General features: G+C 41.1%; 1 protein-coding gene across 5 annotated transcripts in view; it reads left to right on the top strand.

Annotated features, from left to right (window-relative positions):
- TAFA5 (TAFA chemokine like family member 5) overlaps positions 1-27,042 on the top strand; it is a 436,638-nt gene that overhangs the window by 127,255 nt on the left and 282,341 nt on the right. The window lies entirely within an intron of this gene.

Here is a 27,042-nt window from a genome sequence, read left to right as displayed (position 1 = left end):
AACAGAAGTTATGAAATATCATTTCTCCTCAGTGCCTCTTCACAGGCTTAATGCTTTTCTTGTGCTAGAATTGCCAAATTTCTTCAGTGGTCCTTGTCCACCTCCAACTCACTTTTTCTGCTTTGTCTTGCACGCTCTCCCAAGAGAATGTAGCTTCATTCTACGTGCATGTGGACATATAGGAAAAAAAAAGGAGGTGGTCAAAAGATCTGTTGTGATTCTGAACACTGGGCTTTTCTTCCCTAGTTTTTAGGCTGTCTTAAAAATAAATACTGTTTAACCTTGACTGTGTGCTTCTATAATTATATGTATAGCCTTGACTGTCCCTCTACTCATTATAAAATTCTTCCAGTCTAATTTTTAAGTTAGAAAATGGCTGGCTCTATAATCTAGTTCACTGGGCATTAGGGTGTTGTGTATTGGCTAATGAATTACCAGTGTTCTAATTCAGTTTTGTTACAATATAGTCTAAAATTTTTATTTTTTAATTCCTACAGAGAACTAAGATGAACAAGGACTTTGTGCCCTTTTATAATTTCTTCCTCTTTCCTAGATGGGAATTTTTTACTAGATGAGACAGTTGTAAACTTCCAGACAACTGGTCCCTTGGGAAGACACTACAGATCACAGAACCACAGAGTGGTTTGGGTTGGAAGGAACTTTAAAGATCATCTAGTTCCTACCCCCTTTCCACTAGACCAGGTTGCTTAGATGCCTATGCTGGGGAGACCAACTCCATATGTTATTAAGTTCCTATATTTTCCCATGCATTTTATTGTATTGTGTTTTTAATATTTCTTCTTCAGTTTTTTTAAGTTCTGTTATAGTGAGAGCTAAAATGCTTTAGATTATAATAATTCTCAATATTAAACCCAGTTCATAGACATTACGTAAGTTTAGTAATGTGGTGTAAAATGAATTGGAAGTCTCTATTTGTTATGGGTATTTTAATGAGTAGTTTGAAAATTATTCTCAGCTGTCAAAATGAGGTTTGCAAGCTTCCCTTTTTCAGCAGGTGAGATGGGAGTCAAATTAAGAGGAGTAGCTTTTCTCTCAGATTCATTCTAATGCTATGACTTTCTGACATGATGATGATGTTGATGTTAGATCTATCTCTAGGCTGGTGTAATTCCTGTGCATTGTAACAGGAACTGTAGACACTTGTGCATCTTTAGGCAGGCAGGTTCTTGAATTCAGTTAATTTGTCCAGTACTGGCATATAAAACCAAAATTTTCTTCATAAGAAAACAGAACAATCATACTTTCCTTCCCAGACTTTTTTGTTGTCTTTAAGAAAAAAGAGGAAAAAAACCCAAACAGTAAACTTTCAATGGAATTAGCAATAAAAAGAGCAAGAAAAGGACTGAAATATGCAGTATAGTTTCATTTTCTAGTGTTTTATAATTGTAAAAGCCAAACAGAGAAACCTTTGCCATAGACCTACTCATTTATTTGATTACTTTCTCCTGCCCTTATTTACATTGTGGTTTAAAACTCAAGGTTACGCAGTGACATGCTTTAATCCTGACTTCTTCTTGATGCAGCTTCATCTTTCAAGATGAACTGTAGCCATTTAAAGTAAAAAAAGCTATTCTGAATCCATATACGAGAAAAGATTATGTACAAACACAAACAAAATACAGAGTTTGTAATGAAGTCTCAAATTTAATTTACATTTTTGGGAAAAAAAGTTGCCATGGTAACATGTAGATTGCAAAAATTTTCTAAAGCTGATGTATTAGACTGAGGAAACTCTTAAGTTGCATGACATATTTCTCTAGTTTTGTGAAAAAGAAAGGATAATTCTGTGCATTTGTGTGGTTGGCCTCAAATAGTTTTTATTTGTGCAAAACACGATACATTATATAGGCATTGGCAAATTAGGCAAACTGAGTCTTTTCCAATCAGCTTTCTAATTATGTTGTTCCTAAGATAATTGCTGTTTCTTTCTTTTTTTTTCCCCTAAAAGCAATCTAACATACATAGATGTTTTTAGTACAAGTTTGTTGTAGCTCTGTTGGTGTTCAGCAGCTGTGCATTTCGTATTGATGATTTTTAAACATGTGGTGCAGTATATTCTGTCTATCCCAATAAATTTCTTTTTAATTCTGTTTTTTTCACTAACTGCTTTTCTAGAACAAACTCACCAGTAATATTTTCTGTATGAAACAGAGCTTTGGTGAGGAGACCAAAAGAGAGAGTTTACTATTGAGACCATGTTTGCTAATTTAAAAGGCCAGTCTTAGTACTGTGCATTGTGAGTATTGCAAACTCTAGTTCCGAGTGCCACAGGCTGCTGTGTTAGCTTTCTAATTCCATGTGCCAAACTGAGCAAAATACTTTCATGATGCAATTTTCAGGGTCAGTTGTTTAACTAGTTACTTTGCTGCATGTCTCAAGTCTCAGCAAACAGCTGGTTCTTATTTTCTGTTCTATTTTTGTATTTTTACTAGGGTTATGTAAGAAATAATGTTTGCACCCAGTCGTCTGATGCTTTCTAAATATCTCTGTGTTGGATTCAGCTCTGCTCATGATGGCCATTGACCTTTTGACTCATGTGAGGTCTGAGCTATTTAAATTTCTAAGGTGAAGTTTTTGCTGATGTCTGATTCAATTGAGTGTTACAACTTGGATAATTCTTCCATACTGGTATATTAGATTTAAAAATAGATCTCATTTTTACGTTTGTTAAATGTAATAACAGCACATACTTATGACTAGGTAGCACCAAGGTATACCACCATAACCACTTTTCAGCTGCAGTTCTAGTGCAAAGTCTCCTTTTCCATTATAAATTATTACTATCCTTTTTTTTTAGTAGTATTTATTCTTTTCATATAGAATCATAAAAAATAAGTTGAAAGCACACAGATCTGAGTACACCTAGACCACTACTCTGCTTTCAGACCTCTCATGATGGAGATTCTACAGCTCTCCGAGATTTTCATGCTGCACTCATCTGTTATGTCTGCATTTACTCTGAGTGGTTGCTGTGGTATCAATCATTTTGTCATGTGAGGAGGCTGGAGCAGAAAGCGCACACACACACATACAGAGCTCTTTCAAATCCTAACGTACTTACCCAATTAAATCATAAAGATAGTACTGTATGTATGATTACTGGGCTGCAGTTGCAGAATGTGGTGAATAGCAAATCAAAAAGCAGTGTTTAGTCCCTGTTGGGGAGGAGGAGGACCTCTGAGGGCACCCAGAATCACGGTAAAGTATGGCATTCCTAACTGAGGAGGCAGTGCTGGGACAATCTTTCTATTATTCCTTGACCTCTGCCCTTGAGGGAGCTGCAGCCATTTTTCTATGTGAAATTGTTGCCACCTTTTTATTTGCACCTCATACAAGGGTGTTTAAAACGTCTGAAATGCATGTTTTCCTTGTTATGCTGGTTCTATTAAACTCCCAAACCTACAGTCCTTCAGTAACAAGTAACTGACCATGATTTATGTTTGCACTCCTGCCTCTGCCATCATCCTGATTTTACCGCCTGGGAGACCCCTACTTCACATCACTCAGCATCAAAATGTCTTCTTGTACTGCCCTGAGTTCTCCTCCTCTGCTTTTCCAGAATATCCTGGGTCAACAGACCACTACTGTTGCTAGAGTTTGCCAAGAATTGCTATTTAATGATATTTCAGGGTTTTTAAATGCAGAGTCCATGTATATTGCTGTTTAGGAGTAGCATCCATGATGCTCTTGACCACCTACTGTGGTTTGCCTAAGACTTGCAACATGTCTTGTGAGCACAGTTCACAACGATGCATTTGATATCATGACTAATGTCTTTCTCGTGTAGCTTTGTTTCACTTGGAAAGGTAAATGTCGAAGAGAGAATTTTATAGATTTCTTTCCCTGCTTTTAAAAATCTATGAGTTCCTCTTCATTTGAGGTAAAGAAAGTGTTTAAAGCACCACATCTTGCTCTCCAGTAGTATAATTTCTCACAGTTTTGAAGGAGGTCACTAGCAAATCTCTGTCCAATAGGATAATAAAAAGTAATGTTTTAAATCCATTTTTTTGTAAACTTTTGTTTCTTGGGAGTATTTAGAATATGCAGTTGCTAATGTTGACAATCTTGAATATTTTTGAAAATCTCCATCTCTAATTGCTGCTCTGTGAAATCTGACTTTGTGTTTCCATTTTCCAAAGTCTTGGCAAATTATTTCTTGGCAGATTATCTCCTTATGACAGAGGTTGTAAGTAAATTTTGTGTTAGAGGGCAAAATTTATGAGGAAATATTTCTTGCATATACCTAACTAACATCCGTCTGCTGTGTTTTTGAATGTCAGCGTGCTGCAAGGCCAGCAGCTCCCTGGAGTTGGGGTGCAGGGAGTGCTGGGGCTCCCCAGGAGGCCTGGCCAGGCATTGCCTGGCAGCCAGGGCCTGTCCCACCCCAGCCAGGAGCCAGGCAGGTGGGGGCACTGGGACAGCCCCAGTCCCAGGCACCAGTCACCTCCCTGGGAACAGGGACAGACCAGGCAGGGCTCATGGCAGGGCTAGGCTGTGGGGCTGGAGACCAGCCCTGCTATGGCATCACTGGGAGGGGGTCTGATGGCCTTGGGGGCTGGAATGAGTTCCTGGGCTGCGGGCAGGGTGTGCCGATCAGGAACATTGGTGCCTTCAGGGTCCTGGTGTTGTATCCACTTTTGTAGCTGATCCAGTAAGAAAGTCACTTAAACAAGCTATAAATGCAGCAGCAGAACACCAGCATTCATCAACACACTGCATTTTCCATTTTTGCATATTATGTGCCAGACTTAGATTTGTCTTTTAAAGACCATGTACATTACTTTATGGATAAGGTATTGGGCTCTGAACAATCTTGGTCTGGACTGGCAGCTGAACAGAACCTGAGTCCTGTGCTTGGGGACAGTTCTGTGCTGTGTGATGTCAGTACTTCAAGGAAGTACGATCTGTGCTTCTGAAAATGGTGCTTCTTCAGAAGGATTGCAAAGAATACAGGAGAGGAGGGATAATACTGAATTGAACTCTATTGGACTTTCTTTAAATCATCACTGATGTTATCAGTTAGGTCTTTCTTCTCTAAACTGTATACAACAGAAGGTTTTATGTGTTTTAATAGTATCCAAAAGCCTTGGAAAGGCATGAAGTTTTCTTACATGGATCTGATTTTGGAAGTGTCTTGGGATGGAGCATCCACTGAGGGATACTTTTATACTGATTCTTTTATCTTCTTTCTATTTTCTTTCTTTCCACTGATACTTCAGACATTGAATAACATTTAAAATGGGGCAGGATAGTTCATGTACAGGAATAGACTGTTGCCGTGACACAGACTTTAGGAATCATCACATAGAATTGAATTGAATGCCTAAAAGTAGTGAAAACATGTAGTTTTACATTGCAATCTTAAAACAAATTGTAAAAATTAGGAGCAAACTGTGTATGATTAAATTGTTTTTTCCTCTCTCTGTATTGCTTATTTTGATGTTGCAAATATGACTTGCATTCTCTCAAGTAAGGTAATACTTGACTGTATTTGTGATTGCGTTAGAGCAGCTCATGTTTCAGCTGTTGTCATGCTTAAATCATATATAAACATATTGATTTATTTAAACTGCAGTAATAAAAAGTGGCTTTTGTATTCCTGTATGCAAAAGACAAGCTGCAATGTCAATGAGACCCATATTATCCTTCTGCGGGGTAATTGCCATAGTTTGCAATTATGATTTCTCAAAGGACATTTGGTAGCACTATGCTGTGCAGGTAAATCAGTTACCAGAACTCTTAGAAGTTCATTCAGCTTCAACAGTGTGTATGTACTCTTTTTAAATTTAAATTTTGCAAGTATCTGTGTGCAAGGAATGTGTAATGTACAGTGTAGCTTTATTGGTGAAACCATCATCCCTCTCTACGAAGGCTTTACTTTGTATATCAGTTGTATCACAGTCCCAGCTGCCCTGGAAGTTTATGTACAGTGTTGAGACTTGACAGGCTTAAATGCACATTTGTGGATGGTACTTTGACCAAATCTCAGTTTAGCTGCAAGAGCTTGCAGCAGTGAGGACGTGCTGTACTTGTAAGAGAGCCTGCTTACATGTTCATTTGTATCTCCATATATGGGGGATGGTTTTGATTTTCAGTTGTATATAATGACTGCAATTTGGATTGTGGGTGAATATAAGGAAATGTTGTGACCACATAAATGGTGTACTTACTGGATCTTTAGTGGTGAAAGGTTTACTTACATTTGGGACCTATCTTTTTCATATTCTGCACAGGCAAATACATTTATATATCTTTAATGTTCAGTATCATGAAAATTGAGTTAACATGTTTAAAGTGCATGTTTGTGTTTTGTGAATATGAAGGTAAAAAATATTTCATAAATGCAGTATGCAGGGGAATTGAATATTATGACTAAATGCTTATTAGTATATGTCATTAGTTTTAAGGAACTTGGCTTTTCAAAGGTTTTTAACAAGAAAAAGAAGATGGAAAATAATTATACACCTGCCAGCTGGTAAAAGACAACTGCTGCCTATCAGTTAGTAATGGTAAATTCTGAACTTGCATACTGAACCATTTGTTGGCAAAAAGCTGCTTCAGCCCTAACTATAATATTTCCTTATTAATGTAAAGTTACTACTCTTAAACACTGTAGGTCCCCATCTCTCTTGATCAGCTCTGTTGCTCGAGTCTTTTTACTCTATCCTTTGCCCCTTTCCCACCTTTTATTCAGCTAATTAAATTTTTCAAGTTAAGCACCAGATCTGCATGGATCATAACAGTCAACTACACTACATTTTGTCTATAAGCCGAGTTTTTGGAGATTTTTTTACCCCTTACTTCTGTCATGGGCTGTTTCAGATTTTCAGCACTTTTGTTACTGGAAATCTGTTTCCCAGCCTTAATTTATTTGCAACATGTATCCATTTGTGATTTTGCACTTTCCTCCTTCCATATTTGTCCACACTGAAACTTATGAATATGCTCTTTTTCCTTCTTAGACTTTATTTTGCTTCACTAACAAAAAATATTTATTTTTCCAGCATTGCTTCAGAATGTGTACAGGTAGTGCTCTTTTCATTACTTCTTTCCCCCACAAACAGTGGCTTGAAAATGTAGTCTTACTTTTAGGTGTCTTGCAGTAGTGTTAAGCACTAACACTAATACTTGACTCCCCCTTTTTAGCAGTGCCTCTCCCATTCCCATTTGTTAGGATAGCAGTCATCCTTTTCACAGCCTCATAGTGATAGTGTAACATTAATCTGTCATCAGTTCATCGTTTTAGTCCTTTTTCTTTACTTTGTCATTTCCAACCAGTAAATTCACAAATTTTTCATACAAATTATTTTTAGTTCCTGCCTACCTGGCTTTCAGTTTCATTGTTCTCATCCCACTTCTGTTAAACTCATCATCAGAAAGGCATTCAGTTCTTCCTATGTTGTATTTTAAGCTTTTTCTGTATTAACAATGCCTCTAAAATTTGTGTCTCAGAATTCTTTGAGCTTCTAATTAGATGTACAATAAAAAGAATTCAGTAACCACATTTGCAGTAACATTTTATTTTGCACATGAAAAAGCACCGGGGCAAAAAACAAGATTTAAGATCTGATATGGGTTTAAACTGGCATTTGAATGTTAGATTTCCAAATTAAAACTGGTGTCTACATCTCTGAAGACTTGATCAAAAGTGGTATAAGCTTGTATTACTAACTCATTTTTTGAGGACCTTTATCTTACGAAATGTTATTCCAGGCTTTCATAATTAAATCAGGAAAGCATGCTTGCCTTTGGTTTTTTTTTTTTTGTTTTGTTTTTTTTTTTTTAATGCAAAACTGAACTCTTAGTGGTTCATTTAGCTATAGCAATTAATATTGAATTAATCACCTCTATTTTTATACTCTGTATTTTATTTCCTGTTGTAGCTATAAAACCACTCAAAACATGTAATGGTTTTCACTTGGTTTAGGAAAAGCTTTGAGCAGAAGAATTAGTGGGGTTATTTGTTCTCTGGCAGTTGCACAACAATATGTTTTTCTGTTTTTTGATACCTACTGTTTGAGAAATGTAGTTTGAAATTGCTATGGCTTTTATGTCTACAAATAAAGACTTAGTGTCTTATGATTTTGACTGCATATTTCCCAATGTATTAGGGACACAGGCTTTTCAAGTTGGTTTTGTATTTTTAAGTATTTTTTACTGCAAACAGATGATCAGGGTGTAGGAGAAGAAGGAGATGAATAAATTTCAGTGTTTCTCATCTTTGTTATTATTTTTTTTTTTTAAATTGAGAAGTCCTTTACATTTAAGAGCCTGAAAAGACCCTACTTAATGAAGTGGAAGCTGTTAAACATAAATTATGACAGAAAAGCTTTGGATTTTGGTAATCAAATATCTGTCTTGATTTAAAAAAAAAAAACCCAAAACCAAACTCCCACCACTTTTAGCAATTGAGTAGGTGAAATCAGAATCCTAAATATGTATTATTTCCTAGGGATGACTGTTTCACATTGCTTGCTTCTTTCATCTGTGAAGGAACATCTCAAGCATTTTTTCTTCAGACCACCATAAGTGACTGCAAATACTAACATTTTAATGGCTTTGAAATGGAGCATTGGTGCAGTTGTATGGTGTGAAACTCTAGTTTCCATTTTGTTTTTTTTATAGGAAGCACTTGCCTGACTTAATTTCACTGAAAGGTTAACAGAATTTCATGATTCTTTTAGGTGAACCATAACTCAGCTTTGAACGAAACCACATATCAAGGAGAAGTTCTGATTTTATTCAACACCAGCATAAATTGGAAGGTCTGAAATTAACTACAGAATTTAGGGTATGAACTCACATGAACTACACTATGGAAAGAAAAAAACATTGTTTTCCTGCAAGCTATTTTCCATCTCTAATTCTCTCATGCAGCGTCCTTTATCCTGCAGACCAATCTCAAAATTCTGTCCTGGTCCTGTGTGTCAGAGTGATGAAAGTGTTACCTCCTATTGGTGCTTCCATTGTATCATTTGCCCTCAGGAGGATTTTGGAGGCATGTGCTTTATAAATGGCATCTTCTATCTTCTTTTGAAAATTGTTAATACACTTCTAAAAGTAACAGACTTAACACATTTACAGCACAGTGTGAACTATAAACTTGATTTATTTTGAAGTACATATTTTACTGGAGAAGGCAGTGTACCCTTGCTGCCTATAATCTGACTGTAAATATACAGGTGTGGGGTTTGTGTTTTTTTGTGTTTTTTTTTTTTTTAATATTACAAAGTCAAGTAGAATTGTGATTTTCTGAAAATGGAGTATTTTGGCTGAGTTCTGTGACCTCTTTTCATCTGTAAATACATCAGGATTTATGTTGCTTCACAGTAATTGCTGATTAAGGGTTTCTATTTTAGTCTGTGATTTTTTACTGTAATGTATGTTTCTCAAATACTGCAGCAAAAGCTGTAGATAGCTTTATGCCTTTCAAATATGGGCTTTTTTCTATTGAAACTTTTGAAGGAAAAAAACCCATAAAACTTACAGAATTTAAACCCTGCAAGTGTGATTTGTATATGCTATGACTTTTTCATTATTTACTAACTTGAGATGCTATAAATCTTATCCTTGGAATCAAAATATTCTGCTCAATGGCTGCAGCAGTAGCAGTGCTTAGACAGCAAGTTACGAGTTCAGCTGACAAGATTCTGGCTTGTGTTTCTCTAACACAAACATGGCTCATACAAAAAAATACCCAACATAGACTAATTCTGGCAGGAGTAGCAAGAGCTCTCACAGGAAGAAGTTCTGTGCAGGTTGGAGAGCTGTGCAACTGATCTAAACACTGCTCATCTGAGTCACCAAACAGGCTGGGTTAAAATTCCTCAAATGTAAATAAGATTTATCAGTTTCAGCAAGCAAACCTGCAGAATTTGATAAATGTCTACAAAAGACATTTTAAAAGATAGCTAGAAAGCTTTCTTGGCTTGAAATTCAACCAGCTTTGAACATATCCTATATACTGTTTAATTAATGTCTTTTTGGAGCAACATTAAAATAATACTGTGCTCTAATCCTCTAAGAAGTAAGCCTGCCTCAGAACTGCAGCTGAACTACGTGCTGCATAAATTAAAATTTGCAGTGCACAGTATCTTTCTGGAGCTTTATTAGGTGGTGTGATTATGCAAAAATAGAAAAGTATGAAAGTGGACGTTTCAAAAAAATCATTACTGTTCTGTTATCTTCCTTTTTCTTAACATTTAAGTAATTTCCCACTTGGAATTAGTGTGTTTTGATTTAATTATTTCATCTATTACTGTTAGGAAGAGCATGCTCCACAGTTTGTGTCATACATCTGTATTTTTTTCTAAATTCAGCATGCCTAATAGAGGAGAAAGCAGTCATTTATTTCAACATGTCATTAATTTTCTCAATTTACTCTGTTCTTGGTCAATAGAATAGGCTTTTCAATGTAGTGTAAACTAATTCCAGTCAGGAGAAAGTGATATTAACACAAATGACATGTTTTTAAATAAGAAATATTACCAAATACTCAATGTATTTAGTCTGCACAGGACTAGGCTTTGAATAAGTCTGGAATATAGCTGACATATTGACACTGCTTGTCAAGCAGAAAGAGGAAAAGGCTGCCCTTCATAGATGGGGTTAATTTAATCTAAACTGCTTGATGGTCTTCAGTTTGGTAGCTCCATTTGCCTGACGGAAAAGGAGAGGTGAGCCATCACCTGTCCCCTGCCCGTCCCTGCTTCAGCACGGGTGGCTTGGAGGGAGGCTGGCTCACACTGCCACACTGCTCCCAATGAATCCAGCAGCCAGAGGGAAGGCTGTGGAGGGTCTTGGTGGCACTTGTGCTGCTGTGCCAGTAGTCTGCAGCAAAACATCAGCAGGTGGAAAAAGCCCTTGAAAATTAGCTTCATTGCTATGAAATCAATAGGGTTAGAGATTCACCTCCCTGGAGGGTTTCTTTTGTTTAATTGTAAACAGCAAAAACTGACTCCAGGATATTAAATGGAGATTATCCCCCTCCTTTATTTAACTATCATAGAAAAGCTGACTTCAGCCTCAGTGAAACCAAGTATCCAGGGTCTTCCACACAGGGGACAGGGACCCTGGTTACTGCTGTAGACCACAGAGGTCCATTTCCATGGCCTTTATACTCCTCCTGCCGGGTTCTGAGGCTGGCAGGGCAGCTGCTAAGATGTAAGCAAAGAAACAATCAATTCACTGGAGAACCTGAAAGAATTGCTTGCATCTGAGTTTCTTCCACACTATATGGGAAGAATGATGCATATGGGGAAGCATCTTTCTCTACATAGCTCTGATATTGAACAAACTAAGGATAGTACCTATTTACTCTTTATGTAATAATTAAAAAAAAAGCATTCACAGAGGCCAGTATAAGGCAAAGAAAGACACTTTAATGTTACTTTTGATATTTTGGTGGTTATTTTTAGAGAGTATGTGCTCGTAGATACGGTTATGTGTCAATATAGTGGTAGGAAGACATGAGTCTTTGCATCTGTTTCTAAGACTCCAGCTGTGCACACACTGACACTGTGATTCATATGCTGACCTTAATTCATATTACAGTGCCCCTTGACAGTGTGCCAGCTGTGAACATGCACATGAAGTATAACAGGATTCATCCTTGTGTGTTGTCATGAAAATATGAAGATTGTCATCCTCTTAGTTACCTTTGCCTTGTCAGATACTATAAACAAGGATATTCATTGTTATGAAGAATATGGAAGATACTGATACCACCCGTCAGGAAGATGTAATTGGTAATGTTGAATTAGAATACTAATTGCATATAATGCAGCTGGTTGGGGAGAATGAGGCAGAGTTTGTCATCATCTTTTTAGACTAGACCTTGTAGACAACTTCACTGTATACAAATGAAATGGTAGTTATCTTTTCATTAGATGGAAATAACATTAGAAGTGGTTGGAATGGAGTGTTGCCAGAGTTTTTGCCATCTTGTTTTACCATTGGTATTTAGTATAAGAAATGAGTGCAAACCCCATTTCCATTCTGTATAAGGAAGCTTCTTGTCTGGGCTGCATATGCTGGCTTGCAGCTCTCCATAACTTTAGATTAAGGGCAGCCCTGGTTTGCAAGAGTGTATCTTCAGGACTGCATACTGTCCCATCCAAAAGCCAGGGCATGTGATTTGGTCAAAATAGTTCTTTCAGTTTCATTGAGAGATGGGTGCAGTTTATGTTGCTCAAAGTAGGGATTTGTATCTGAGAAGGCTGCACAGTGGCATCCAGCACGTTGATATTATTTTTCATGAAGTAGGATTTTTCATATATAGACATAGGCTCGTGAGGAAGATGAGGCAGGAAAAAAGGTCCTTCTGCTTCTCAGGGCTTTAGCAATGGTACTGTTGAAGTCTCAACGTTGTGTCATCTCATGCAAAAACGACTTTGAAGCTCTTCCTGTATTGCAAGTACATGAATCAATTCTTCAGTTCCTGCTTCTGTGCTTAGTTGAGCTGCATCTGGTACCTAGAAACTCTGCTTGCGTTTAACTTTTGTGTTGCATTGACATTGCAAATGTATCTTAAAAAAATCCAGTCGGTCACACAGTAAGTGCTGAATTCCAAGCTTGTCATAGGTATCCTTCCCAGACATTATTTCACATGATCATGATGTTTTACATTAGTTATGGTCTGTGGATTGATAGGAACGGTGCTTCTATCACTAAAGGCTCTGCTCTAAAAATAGCCAAACATATCATTCTAAAAGGAAGACAAAGGCAAGGCATGGACAGGTCAGTTAGGCTGTTATTGATGCAGATGCCTGAATAAAGAGGGCAGAAAGAACAAAGCAAAGGAAGCATCTATGTATAAAAAGGTGAGAACAGCCCATATATTCTATGTGTAAAAATCAAAAGTGTGCATTTTGCATTTCATCTCTGATTCCTATTCCTAGTTGAACTACTAGCTGCAGTTTAGCCCTAAGGTAATTTGTTTGTAGGATCAGCTTCTCATTGTTCAAAAGGGGGAAAAGACTGAGACTTTCAAATGTTGCAAAACCAAACCAGAACAAAAAATAGATGAGACCTAATAAGTTATTTAAATGATTTGAGAGCCGTTTCACTGAAGATGCATGTTGACTGGCCAAGGAAATAACACAATTTTTTTCCTAATTATTATAACTCCACCGTAGATAGAAAAATCTCAATTTTTCAATTAGCTAAATCTCTCTGTTGGTTTGGGGTTTTTTTGTTTGTTTGGGTTTGGGCTTGGGCTTTTTTTTCTTTCTTTTTTTTTTTTTTATCCCCCCAAGACTAGAAGTAAAGGACTGTGGGCTTTAAGCATTGTTGTAGTCCACCTGATAAGTTTCATATTATATGCTGTCCTAGTTCAGCTGGAGGGACCAGCTAACCCTGTGTGGTGGTGATCAAACCTGTGTATTCCACCCCCTCTATTCATTCCCCAAGGACAATGGGCCATTAGCAGCAGCTGCCCAGGGAGCCATTATCACTTCACACCCAGCCTGAGGGGGGCGGAGCTGCTAATGGGCCATCAACAGCTCAACAACCCCTGGCTCCCAGAGTTAATCACCCATTGTGTGAGTCCCCGCCCAGGGGGAGGGACTGAGTGCTCCCTGAGGGTACATAAGTGGTGGGTAAGAAGACCTCAGTCCCTTCTCGTCGGATCCAGAGCAGCAGCAGGACCTCGACAGCAGGAGATCACCGCTCTCGCCCAGACCACAGCCCTCGCCTGCACCAACAGGTTTTTCTTTTCCTTTTGCTCTGGACTTGGGGGAGCCACAGGGGTCTCAGCACAAGGGCAAACAAACCCCCTTGGGTTTGTGCCCCAGGACACTGGGTTATACTGCTGGGGTATTGTGAGTTGAAAGCAATTTCCCTTGTGTATCAGTGTTGTTATTGTAATATTATTATTAAATTTTAGGTCTGACTTATAATCTCTCTCGTGGTGAGTTCATTTCCCCTGCTGGTTCACCTTCAAACCAGCACATCTTTTGGCGCCCAACGTGGGGCACGAGAGAGAAGTCAGAACTACAATTTCATTTTGTGTATTTGGGTACAGAAACTCCCTGACTACCATGTTGCTTGATGTATTCATGTGGATCGTGTATCTGGGCCTGTTCATATTTCGACACATGGGGAACCATGTGCCTGTTTTGATGCTCTCTTTAGTACCAGGGAGAAGAATCAAAATTGCTTTATTAATATACTATGTTTATGTTGTCATAACATCAGAAGCAATGAATTTCATTGTGAATGTATATTCAGTCTGGTCTGCCTGTCCTGGTTTGGGTTGTTACCTCTGGGGTCTCATTAAAAATAGCACCCAGACTGTGGGGAAAACAGGCGGAGATGGTTACTTCCACCTTTTCACCTCTGCTACAACAATCATTGAAAATATTGAGCTTCCTTTTGATGTTAGGGACAGCATAATCCTGCTGTTAGTGTTGCTTTGTCTCCTCTGTACTGTATACACCATGTTTAGGGTCAGAACTGGGCTCTCTAAGGAGACTTGCTGGAGGCCTGCCCTGGGAGCGGATGATGTTGAGTGGCACGGGAAGTGGGAAGATATGGGCCAGTATTTGGAGACCTTCTCTCCTCAAATGATCTGGAAATTCACCCCGGAACAACTGCAGGACCCTGCCAAAATGCTAAGCTATGTCAAAGGAAGATGCTCTGGTAGTCCCAGAGATATGCAGCTCACAGCAACCTGCTGGGCCCTGGCCACTGCCTACCGCACACTGCTTGGTGTGGTACAGCATCATCAGGAGGAGGAGAAAAGGAGCAAATCCACAGGCACCATGTCCACCCAGACCATGACTGAGCCAGAGAGGAAGAGAGATACATCAACTAGCGCCATGTCCACCCAGACCATGACTGAGCCAGAGAGGAAGAGAGATACATCAACTAGCGCCATGTCCACCCAGACCATGACTGAGCCAGAGAGGAAGAGAGATACATCAACTAGCGCCATGTCCACCCAGACCATGACTGAGCCAGAGAGGAAGAGAGATACATCAACCAGCGCCATGTCCACCCAGACCATGACTGAGCCAGAGAGGAAGAGAGATACATCAACCAGCGCCATGTCCACCCAGACCATGGAGGAGCCAGAGAGGAAGAGAGATACATCAACCAGCACCATGTCCACCCAGACCATGGAGGAGCCAGAAGGACAACAGAAACCGATAGCAGTTGCCCCTGTCCAGAAAAGAAAATCAAAGACCAAATCAGTTCGTATAGTGCATGACGAGGAAGAGTCAGGACCTTCATCTCAAGCAGAAGAAATGGAGCCAGAAATAATCACCCGGTCCCTATCCCTGGGAGAGCTGCGTGAGTTCCGGAGAGAGTTCACACGACAGGCAAATGAGTCCATCTTGACCTGGCTACTTCGAATCTGGGATGCTGCAGCCAATGATACAATTCTAGATGGGAGTGAGGCAAGGCAGCTGGGATCCCTGTCTCGAGATGTTGTCATTGATCAGGGCATTGGAAAGAGACAGGAAACTCTCAGCCTCTGGCGGCGACTGTTGTCAAGCGTGAGGGAGAGATATCTTTGTAAGGAGGACCTCCACGTACAGCAAGGACAGTGGAACACGATGGAACAAGGTATCCGGTGCTTAAGGGAATTAGCCGTACTGGAGATAATCTTTTCAGAGGATGAGAGATTCCCTAAAAGTCCAGATGGTGTCCAGTGCACATCCCAGATGTGGTTAAAATTTGCACGACTTGGGCCAGAAATGTATTCTCGCTACCTTGCAACATTGCAGTGGAGAGAGGGAGAAGACAAGGTGGGTGCACTGGTCAGCAAACTCAGGATTTATGAAGACACTGTCACTGCTCCATTACGAGCCCATGTCTCAGCTGTGGAAACAAAACTGGCTGAACTGGAAGAGAAGATTAAGGAAGGACTCTTCCATATCTCTCCAGAACAAACAAGAGTCTCTGCCATCAGAAGCAGGCGTCTCCCAGCTAAGGAGAAAGGGTACACTCCACGCGGCAATCTGTGGTTTTACCTCCATGAGCATGGAGAAGATATGAGGAAGTGGGATGGGAAACCCACCTCTTCCTTAGCAGCTCGGGTACGTGAATTGCAAAGAGGCACAACTAACACAGGGAATTCTTCAAGGTTGAAGGCTGCTCCGGTCTCTCGTGGGCAAGGCTCCAGACAGTATAGGAATGATGATGTTATGCCCGATCCTCTTGAAGGAACCTCCCGGTCATATTCACAGGGAGAGCGCAGTGAATACCATGACCAGAACTAGGGGGGCCCTGCCTCTAGCCAGGTAGAGGAGAGGGACAATCGGGTTTATTGGACTGTGTGGATTCGGTGGCCTGGCTCATCAGACCCACAGAAATACAAAGCTTTAGTGGACACTGGCGCACAATGCACGTTGATGCCATCAGGATACGTCGGGGCAGAATCCATCTCTATTTCTGGGGTAACAGGGGGATCCCAACAGCTGACTGTACTGGAAGCTGAAGTCAGCTTGACTGGCAAGGAATGGCATAGACACCCCATTGTGACTGGTCCAGAAGCCCCATGTATCCTTGGCATAGACTACCTAAGGAATGGATATTTCAAAGACCCAAAGGGACTGCGTTGGGCCTTTGGCATAGCTGCTGTGGAGACAGAGGAAATCAGACAGCTGAGCACCTTGCCTGGCCTCTCAGAGGACCCTTCTGCTGTAGGACTGCTGAAAGTTGAAGAACAATTGGTACCGCTGGCCACAGCCACAGTGCACCGTCGGCAATACCGCACTGACCGAGACTCTGTGACCCCCATACACAAGATGATTCGTGAGCTGGAGAGCCAAGGGGTGGTCAGCAAGACTCACTCACCCTTTAATAGCCCCATATGGCCAGTACGAAAGTCCAGTGGAGAGTGGAGGCTGACGGTGGATTACCGTGGTCTCAATGAGGTCACACCCCCCCTGAGTGCCGCTGTGCCGGACATGCTGGAGCTTCAGTATGAGCTGGAGTCCAAGGCAGCCAAGTGGTATGCCACCATCGACATTGCCAATGCCTTTTTCTCCATTCCGTTGGCAGCAGAGTGCAGGCCGCAGTTCGCTTTCACCTGGAAGGGGGTGCAGTACACCTGGAATCGACTGCCCCAGGGGTGGAAACACAGTCCCACCATTTGCCATGGACTGATCCAGACTGCATTGGAAAAGGGTGAGGCTCCAGAACATCTACAGTACATCGATGACATCATTGTATGGGGGAACACAGCAGGGGAGGTTTATGAGAAAGGAAAGAAGATAATCCAGATTCTCCTAAGAGCTGGTTTTGCCATTAAACGAAGTAAGGTCAAGGGACCTGCTCAGGAAATTCAGTTCCTAGGAGTGAAGTGGCAAGACGGGCGTCGTCAGATTCCAACAGAGGTGATCAACAAAATAGCAGCTATGTCCCCACCGACCAGCAAGAAGGAAACTCAGGCTTTCCTAGGCGCCGTGGGCTTTTGGAGGATGCATATCCCTGAGTACAGTCAGATTGTAAGCCCTCTCTACCTTGTGACACGGAAGAAAAATGATTTCCAGTGGGGCCCTGAACAACAACAAGCCTTTGAGCAGATTAAACAGGAGATTACCCATGCAGTAGCCCTTGGGCCAGTCAGGACAGGACAGGATGTGAAGAATGTGCTCTATACTGCAGCCGGGGAGAATGACCCATCCTGGAGCCTCTGGCAGAAAGTACCTGGGGAGACTCGAGGACGACCGCTGGGATTCTGGAGCCGGGGATACAAAGGATCTGAGGCCAGTTACACCCCAACTGAGAAAGAGATCCTGGCAGCGTATGAAGGAGTTCGAGCTGCCTCAGAAGTGATTGGCACTGAGGCACAGCTCATCCTGGCACCCCGACTACCAGTGTTGGGCTGGATGTTCAAAGGAAAAGCTCCTTCTACCCATCACGCCACTGATGCCACATGGAGTAAGTGGATCGCTCTGATCACGCAGCGAACCCGGATAGGGAATCCTAATCGCCCTGGGATTTTGGAAATCATCACCAACTGGCCGGAAGGTGAGAGTTTCGGATTGTCCTCTGAAGAAGAAGAGGAGCAGGTGACACGAGCTGAGGAGGCCCCACCATATAACCAGCTACCAGAAGAGGAGAAGCGATATGCTCTCTTCACAGATGGCTCCTGCCGCATTGTAGGGACAAGCCGGAAATGGAAAGCAGCTGTATGGAGTCCTACACGTCGAGTTGCAGAAGCGACTGAAGGACAAGGTGGATCAAGTCAGGTCGCAGAGCTGAAAGCTGTTCAGCTGGCTTTGGATATCGCTGAACGAGAGAAGTGGCCAAGACTCTACCTTTACACTGACTCGTGGATGGTGGCCAATGCTCTGTGGGGATGGCTGGAGCGCTGGAGAAAGGCCGGCTGGCAGCGCAAAGGGAAACCCATCTGGGCGGCTGAGATGTGGCAGGACATCGCTGCCCGGGTAGAGAAGCTGAGTGTGAAGGTCCGTCACGTAGATGCTCATGTACCCAAGAGCCGGGCTAATGAGGAGCATCGTAACAACGAGCAGGTGGATCGAGCTGCCAGGATTGAAGTCTCTCAGGTAGATCTGGATTGGCAGCATAAAGGTGAATTGTTTCTAGCCCGATGGGCCCATGATGCTTCTGGTCATCAAGGCAGAGATGCAACATACAGATGGGCTCGTGACCGAGGGGTGGATCTAACTATGGACAGTGTCTCACAGGTTATCCATGACTGTGACACATGTGCTGCCATCAAGCAGGCCAAGCGGGTGAAGCCTCTATGGTATGGTGGACGGTGGTCGAAATACAGGTACGGGGAAGCCTGGCAAGTTGACTACATCACACTTCCCCAAACACGCCAAGGCAAGCGCTACGTGCTGACCATGGTAGAGGCAACCACTGGATGGCTGGAGACATACCCCGTATCTCACGCCACTGCCCGGAATACCATCCTGGGCCTTGAGAAACAAGTCCTGTGGAGACATGGCACACCAGAAAGAATAGAGTCTGACAACGGCACCCACTTCAAGAACAGCCTCATAGACACCTGGGCCAGAGAGCACGGCATTGAGTGGGTGTATCATATCCCCTACCATGCTCCAGCTGCCGGGAAAGTTGAGCGATGTAATGGACTGCTGAAGACAACCTTGAAGGCGTTGGGTGGGGGAACTTTCAAACACTGGGAGCTGCATTTGGCAAAGGCCACCTGGTTGGTCAACACCCGGGGCTCCATCAATCGAGCTGGCCCTGCCCAATCAGAACTCTTGAATACTGTAGATGGAGATAAAGTCCCTGTGGTCCATATGAGAGGTATGTTAGGAAAGACTGTTTGGGTTAGTCCCACCTCAAACAAAGGCAAACCCATCCGAGGGATTGTCTTTGCTCAAGGACCTGGTTGCACTTGGTGGGTAATGCAAAAAGATGGAGAAACACGTTGTGTACCACAAGGGGACCTAATTTTGAGCGAGAAGAGTTTGTAATGTTTCATTGTATACATGTGTATATATATGTATAGGTAAAAAGGGGGTTAATTTGGGAATGACTAGATGGAGTGGAATAAGGGGTGGATAATGTCCTAGTTCAGCTGGAGGGACCAGCTAACCCTGTGTGGTGGTGATCAAACCTGTGTATTCCACCCCCTCTATTCATTCCCCAAGGACAATGGGCCATTAGCAGCAGCTGCCCAGGGAGCCATTATCACTTCACACCCAGCCTGAGGGGGGCGGAGCTGCTAATGGGCCATCAACAGCTCAACAACCCCTGGCTCCCAGAGTTAATCACCCATTGTGTGAGTCCCCGCCCAGGGGGAGGGACTGAGTGCTCCCTGAGGGTACATAAGTGGTGGGTAAGAAGACCTCAGTCCCTTCTCGTCGGATCCAGAGCAGCAGCAGGACCTCGACAGCAGGAGATCACCGCTCTCGCCCAGACCACAGCCCTCGCCTGCACCAACAGGTTTTTCTTTTCCTTTTGCTCTGGACTTGGGGGAGCCACAGGGGTCTCAGCACAAGGGCAAACAAACCCCCTTGGGTTTGTGCCCCAGGACACTGGGTTATACTGCTGGGGTATTGTGAGTTGAAAGCAATTTCCCTTGTGTATCAGTGTTGTTATTGTAATATTATTATTAAATTTTAGGTCTGACTTATAATCTCTCTCGTGGTGAGTTCATTTCCCCTGCTGGTTCACCTTCAAACCAGCACATATGCACTTACAGGTTTGAGGATTTTTTTTCAGCAGCTTAATGAAACAGAACAATGGCACTTTGTGCTTACTTTGTAGTTTCAGTGAAGCATGTAACAACAAGAATCAGACAGATTCGTAGAGTCTTACTATTGGCAAGAAATAACATTATCTCTTACATACATTTATAATACTACATAATTTAGGTTTTTTTAAAATCCATGATCCTTTATTAACAATGTTTCAAGAAACAGTCTTGGGTTCAAGGGAATGAACCTTGAATATATTAACATTGCTTGTTTTACGAGTTTAAGCCTTACTGGTTATGCACAAAGTATAGAGCATTTGGACCCCCCGCTGAGAAGCTTATAAATGTTTCATGTATGGCACCATGAGACCTTGTATATGAGTTCAGATAACTCAGAGATTGCTGTTCCACACAGCCTTCTTGGAAGAATGTGTTAGGTCAGTGAGTATCAACATTACATACTGTGCTTTGTCCTTCCTTCCTTCTGACTCATCTAGTGTTAAAGGAGAACTTAGATTGGACTGGGTCTAGGGTTTCCCTTGTGTAAGCAGGGAGAATAATTAAGAAGGCTCAGTTAATTAGTATTTTTTAGTTGTTCAGACCTTACAATGATAAGGTCCATAAAGACACCAAGATATAAAAATTATTTACTTGAGGGCCATAATCCTCTATGCCCTTTATCAACGTTTGTCCTTTGTAGACTATTGTGGTTTCATAGCAGTATAATAACTTTCTGCAGCATTTCACTTTTGAAAAATTCATAATATTTTATAATGAATGACCTAAATATCACAATACCTTTTGAGGTTGGTGTGTGGTTTTTTATTGTAATGCTTTGAGAGCTTAAATTACAATATATGGCAAATTAGTTGTCCATTGGAGGTCTATGCATAGCTAATAAAAAACCAGGTCTGTTGAAACTATTGCTCTCTGATTTCACTCTTCTGCTTTGACTGTGAGGAAGAAATTATTGGTATTGGATAGTATCTAACAAAAAGAGTCTAAGGAGAACTGGAGCATAAGGGATGTATGTATAGTTAGAGCTTTTAGGTTTAGAGGTTCACCTAGAATTTGTGGCTATGCTTTTCTTGTGTACTTAGAACTATAATCTAGAAGCCTATGATGCTAATGATAGTGTCTCACTGTGGAGTGTTTTTTCATCATTCAGATTCATAGGTTCTTGTGGAATGGTTCAGATGTGTCAGACTGATGCTTTCAGGGATAATACCTATCTCACATAAGTATAAGCCTTTTTTCAGGTCTGCTGTTCTTGAGCTACCTGTACTCTGTACAACCACTGAAACCTCGTAGAGCTCTCAGGAGGTCTGATTACTGCCTCAGCTTGACATAATTTTTTTTATTACAGTCATAGTATAAACCAGTCTGGTGTTAGCAATGGAAGAAAAAGGCTAGAAGTGGAGCACGAGTTAGGCCCACCAGCTGGCTGCCTATTCTGCTCTCTGCCCGCTTGATCTCATGGGTCATTGCATTGGTTTTCTGTGGCAAGGTTTTGGTAGTGGGGGGTTCTACTTGAGTGGCTTTTGTGAGAAGCTGCTATAAGCTCCTCCTGTACCCAGTGGAGCCAGTGCCATCTGGCTCCAAGACAGACCTGCTGCTGGTCAAGACCAAGCCCATCAGTGATAGTGGTAGCTCCTCTGGGGTAATGTAGTTAAGGAGGGGAGAAAAGGTGTTGCACAGAAGTAAATTGCAGCCAGAGAAGAGAAGATTGAGAATATAGAGAGAAACAGCCCTACAGACACCCAGGTCAGTGAAGAAGGAGGAGGAAGGAGGTGCTCCAGGCACTGGAGCAGTTATTCCCCTTCAGCCGTAACAGGTGGCTGCTTAAAGGAGATGTGACCCTGTTGGAAGCCATGCTAGAGCAGGCTCCTGTGAGGACTTGTGAACCTATGGTGAGAGGAGTCCAGCCTGGAGCTGATATGTTTGGCAGGATTTGTAACCCCACAAGAGAACCGTGCTGGAGCAGGCTGTTCCTGAAGGACTGTGCCCCATGGAAAGGACCCATGCTCAAGCAATTTATGAAGAACTGCAGCCTGTGGGAAGGACTTCCATTGTAGAAGTTTATGAAGAAGTTTCCTGTGGGAGGCTTCCCACACTGGAGCAGGGGAAGAGTGTGATGAGTCCTCTCCTTTAGGAGAAAGGTGCAGAGACAGTTTGGAATGAACTGACCACAGCCCCCATTCCCCATCTCCCTGCACCACTGAGGGGAGAAAGTAGAGAAAATGGAGAATAAAGTTAAGGTGGGGAAGAAGGGAGAGGTGAGAGGAATGTGTTTTAAAGATTTGGTTTTATTTCTCATTTTCCTATTCTGATTTGATTGACAACAAATCCATTTAATTTTCACCAAGACGGTTTTGTGTTGCGTGTGACGGTGACTGCTTAGTGATTTCTCCCTGTCCTTATCTCAACCCATGAACCTTTTTTTGATATTTTATCTTCCCTGTCTGGTTGAGAAAGGGAGTCACAGAGCAGCTTTGGTGGGTACCTGGCATCCAGCCAAGGTCAACCCACCATAGCCATACTGATCTCTCAAGAGTCTTGCAGGGAATTGTAAAACTTTATGTTATGGACTGTCCATATTTCTGGTAAACCCTTTGGGATCAGACATCAGATAACCACTAGTGACTGATAATTTTCAAATGTGCAAGATAACCTTTGTGGCTCTTTGAGATGAATTGCCCTTGACATGAGGGAGGTTGCACATTTGTTTCTAGTTCTGAATCAGAGCCCAGAAGCAGAAAGGAATTGTGCTCTGGAAACTCGCCATAACCAGGCTCGTGCCAGTCTATAGCACAGCAGTTCTGCAGTGAGTCTGCATGGTTATTGTTGTCATTACAACTCATCCTCTACATAACACTTTTTCCCCTGGTTGGAGTCTCAGGAATCATGACAGCCTTGCTGGAGCTATATCAGAAACATCTTTGACAATCCTATGTCCACTTCATGACATTATTGATCATGGCAGTGTTTGAGGTTTGCCCAGAATTTTAAGTTGGATTTTTTTTTCAGGGACATAGATAAACATGTATCATATGAGGATACATACCTGCTTTGCTGATGCTGCTGACTCAAAAAAATTCTCATGAATTACAGTGTTCACAAGGCCTTGAGCCATATCTTTAGCTCTTTCTGGGTGCCAAGAGGCTGAGTGTCTGGAAGCTGAAGAGTTACTTTGAAAAGAAACTGTTCAGCCCATTCTGCCCTAAGTAGATATTGATCCTTTTATTACAGTTAACAAAACTGACATTTTCCAAGGACCTTCCAAGCAAATGCTTCCACTCCTTTCCCACTGCTGCAGTTTTGACTATTTTAGTTACTGACAATCTAAGGAGCTTATTTGGTTTCTTGTTTGTCTACTTTACCTTTCTCATAGACCCTGGATACGCCAGCTTGTGAAGGTGTACTGGCAGCAATGAGGAGAAATAAAACCACTGTGGCCCAGGCAGAATGTGGACATTGAGACAGTGAAGCTCCCCTCAGTGCTTGACTACTTATGTTGGCTCACTGCAAATGTTGGACTATTCCCAGCTGCTCCTTAGATGGACACTACTGTTTCTGTAATTGTGATATACCTCAGTGCTCTTTCCCTAGTCACTTCTCTGTGCCCTAATGGAGGTACCCCTAGTCCTCTTCATGTCAGGGAGGTTCTGCGTATTTTGGAGGCAGCACATCATGGGTGGTTTTCCAGTGCAGGGACAGACAGCAAAGGCAAGCATGGCCTGTGCTAATCCTGGCCCTCCATCTGAAAAAAATTGCCTATAAGGAAAACTTATTCAGGATTGGCTTTCCTGGCTGTGTTTACTCATGTGCTTTGATTGGGAGTTTCTGCCATGCTTACATTCACGGTTTTGCTGGATCAGTGCAGCTTGCCTGTACAGACCAAAAACTGTTAGTTGCCCGTGCTGTAGTGGGGAGCATATTGTGTGGTTTCTGTAGGGCTTTAGGGGCGTGTTAGCTCAATCAAGGCTGAATCTTGGATCTGGGCAGTTTCCTGCAGATGCTCAGCAGCTGTGCAGTATGAACAGTAGGGGACTTGCTCTTTGGTTGCCTCCAAAGGTGCTCCTGGCGGGTAGTTGTATATGGTGGCCACAGAGCTAAGTATGCCTTCAGTGGAGAGCTGAACAAAGAAGTGAAGTGGATATGAATGCATAAGAATGGAGGTAAAGAAGAACAAGAGGAAGATTGTTTGAGATTGATTTAGCAAAACTTTTTATATTAGACTTTTATTTCTGTGGCCCTCAAGAGTTAAAGGATACCATAATTCATGTACAGGGCAGTCAGTCTGCTCTACAACAGATACTTAAATTTTTTATGAGAGAGCCTGTATTTTTAAAGTATGTTACATTTTCATGGACTTACATGGGATTGCATATGAATCACTAAAAATTCTTAATTAAATTAGTAAGTGTGTATCAGGGAGCATGCATTGCCATTTGTAGATGTTCATGGTTTTGAATCTGTCCCAGAGTGTCTTCGTCTCTAATGATGTAAAATAGCCTACAGATCCACCAAGAAGTTGCATCCGTGCAGGATCTTAGGGAATTTTTTCCTGGTTTAGAGATGTATTACCCTTTATGGGAAGTAGAGTCCATACTGGAAAAAGGCATAAAAGGTTCCAGAGCTTGAAACAATGTATTGTGCTTGGGACCTTTGTTTCCATAAGGAAATCAGAGAAATCAATTATCTTGACACTGATTTTGGGATTGGACTTTAGACCCGGTGGATGCTGCCTTTATTTATTCTTGGATTGGTGGTTATATGTAAATATCTTCTCATGGTTTATTGTTATTTATTTTGGGATGGCATGGTATCACTGGGAGAATTTGGATCATAAACACAGGAACTCTGCTCTGTTAGATGGCATGTATTTTGTATATTTGCACTTTGCAACAGAAGTTTTGAATAATCAGTCAAGATTTAAGAATGCTACTTTTTTTCTTTAAGGGTATGTTATTAGGTCCCATTTCCCTCTCAAACAGGGAGTGAATTTTAAAACTAAAATGACAATATGTGATGAAGCCAAGTGCATTTTCCCCCCACATAATTGGATTATTCAGTTTTGAGCATAATTAATATATTGCCATTTTTTTTCTTTTCACTGTGGAGAGTTTTTGATATATCTGGATGTGGTTTTCTAAATACAACCTTGGCAGATTTCCACTGCAAGCTAGTTTTTACTGCTATTCATTAGCTGACTTATCAAAATAGTGTAATCAATGCCTGTCATAACATAAACACATGACCCTTTCGAGTAGCCCAAGTGGCTATATTTGCTTCTCTCTGAGAGGAGTATGAATTCCTAAGGGAAACAGAAGGTCAAATTAACATTGGCAAACTTATCTTCTATCAGGTTCTCTATATGGTTTATAAATATTGAATTTTTTTAAAGGCTTATTTTTCTTGAATATCCTTGTAAGTCACCTAGGAACATACCCTTAGATCTTCCCCTTCCCCTTCCCCCCCCCCCCCCCCCAGTAATGCATTACTGAAAATTATTGGATTCTGCTGAGACAAAAGTACAGGATGGCATATGAACACATGGCAATCAGTGGATTTTATTGAATGAAATATATGATTTCTGTTACAGAAATTTGAAATAATCTTATTAAGTACCACATGTGCCTGGGCAAATTGAAAGAAGTTGCAGTTCTGCAAAGAGTTGTCTAACATTAAAACAGTGAGCAGGATGCTGACTTGTTATTAAACAAAATCCTTGAAGATACTTTATTTAATTTGAATTGTAGGATAACAGGGAAGTGAACTGGATTCCTCATAAGTTTTTCTATCTGATCTGTGATTTCTGTGGTCTGTTTTAGGTTTGACAATATTGTTTATTTCTGCTTACTTCTGAATTTTTGGGGGTAATTTGTGTACAATATGAAGTAAGTTTTTATATTGCTTTTTTTTAAACTGCCCAATAAAACTTGCTTTTACAAATATATTTATGTAATACATTTTATCTGAAATACAAATCCAGGAAGCTAATTTTGATATTATTTTGCTTGTTTGAGTGCATTTTTGGGTAGATTTGGTGGATATAAACTGACTTTAGTAAAGGTACATGTTTTTAATACAAATTTTCTGATGTGACTAGTAATGTAACATCAGTAACTTTAGTTTAGCCTCGGTATTTCAAATTTTCTTTTGATTATGTATGTCATATGATGGTATAATGAATGTATGTCTTTGTAAAAAATTAACTCTTCAGCTATAAAATTGTTTTAAAAGAGCTAGTTTTTGTAAACGTGTGAGGGGACTCTCAGAGGCATTTAAAAATTGAGATACCTAATAAATCTTTAGAGGGTTTTGGTGTGGAAGACTGGTATTTAACTGTTCTAAATAAAACACCAGACTATTTTTCTAAATGTGTTTTGCTAGTTGAATGTTAGGGTCTTTTATGAAAAGAGGGGTGTTCCCTGACATTTTTCATTCTTAGATTGTTTAGTGAATAATGTTAGACCACTACTGCAGGAATTAAATATTGTAGACATTGTAGCTTTATGAGTAATGTCTATAAAAACAGACATTTCAGCATTTTACTGGTCTTGGATTGGTTTTGCTTGTTTGTTTTCTCTCTGCTGAAAAACAAAATCAAAAAACATTACTCTGTGCATTTTCTAGAGGTTTCAAAGGTTTACAAATGTCCAGTCAAGGGAGAAGAAATTGTATTTTATATATATTCAGGTTTAGTACATATCTACAAAGCATGGAAAACACATACGGGTTATACCATGGGATTGTTCTTTTTTATTTGTTTTTTTTTTCCCCTTAGGAAGTCATAAATTGGTATCTGATATACCAGGAACCAATATATATTAGTAAAAAGGAAGCAGTGTGTGTCAGCAGCATGGAAAATG

This window comes from Pithys albifrons, chromosome 3 (assembly GCF_047495875.1).
Source record: "Pithys albifrons albifrons isolate INPA30051 chromosome 3, PitAlb_v1, whole genome shotgun sequence".
Taxonomy (NCBI): domain Eukaryota; kingdom Metazoa; phylum Chordata; class Aves; order Passeriformes; family Thamnophilidae; genus Pithys; species Pithys albifrons.
The sequence above is the reverse complement of the archived record's forward strand: the minus strand, read 5'-3'. Positions and strand labels throughout refer to the sequence as shown.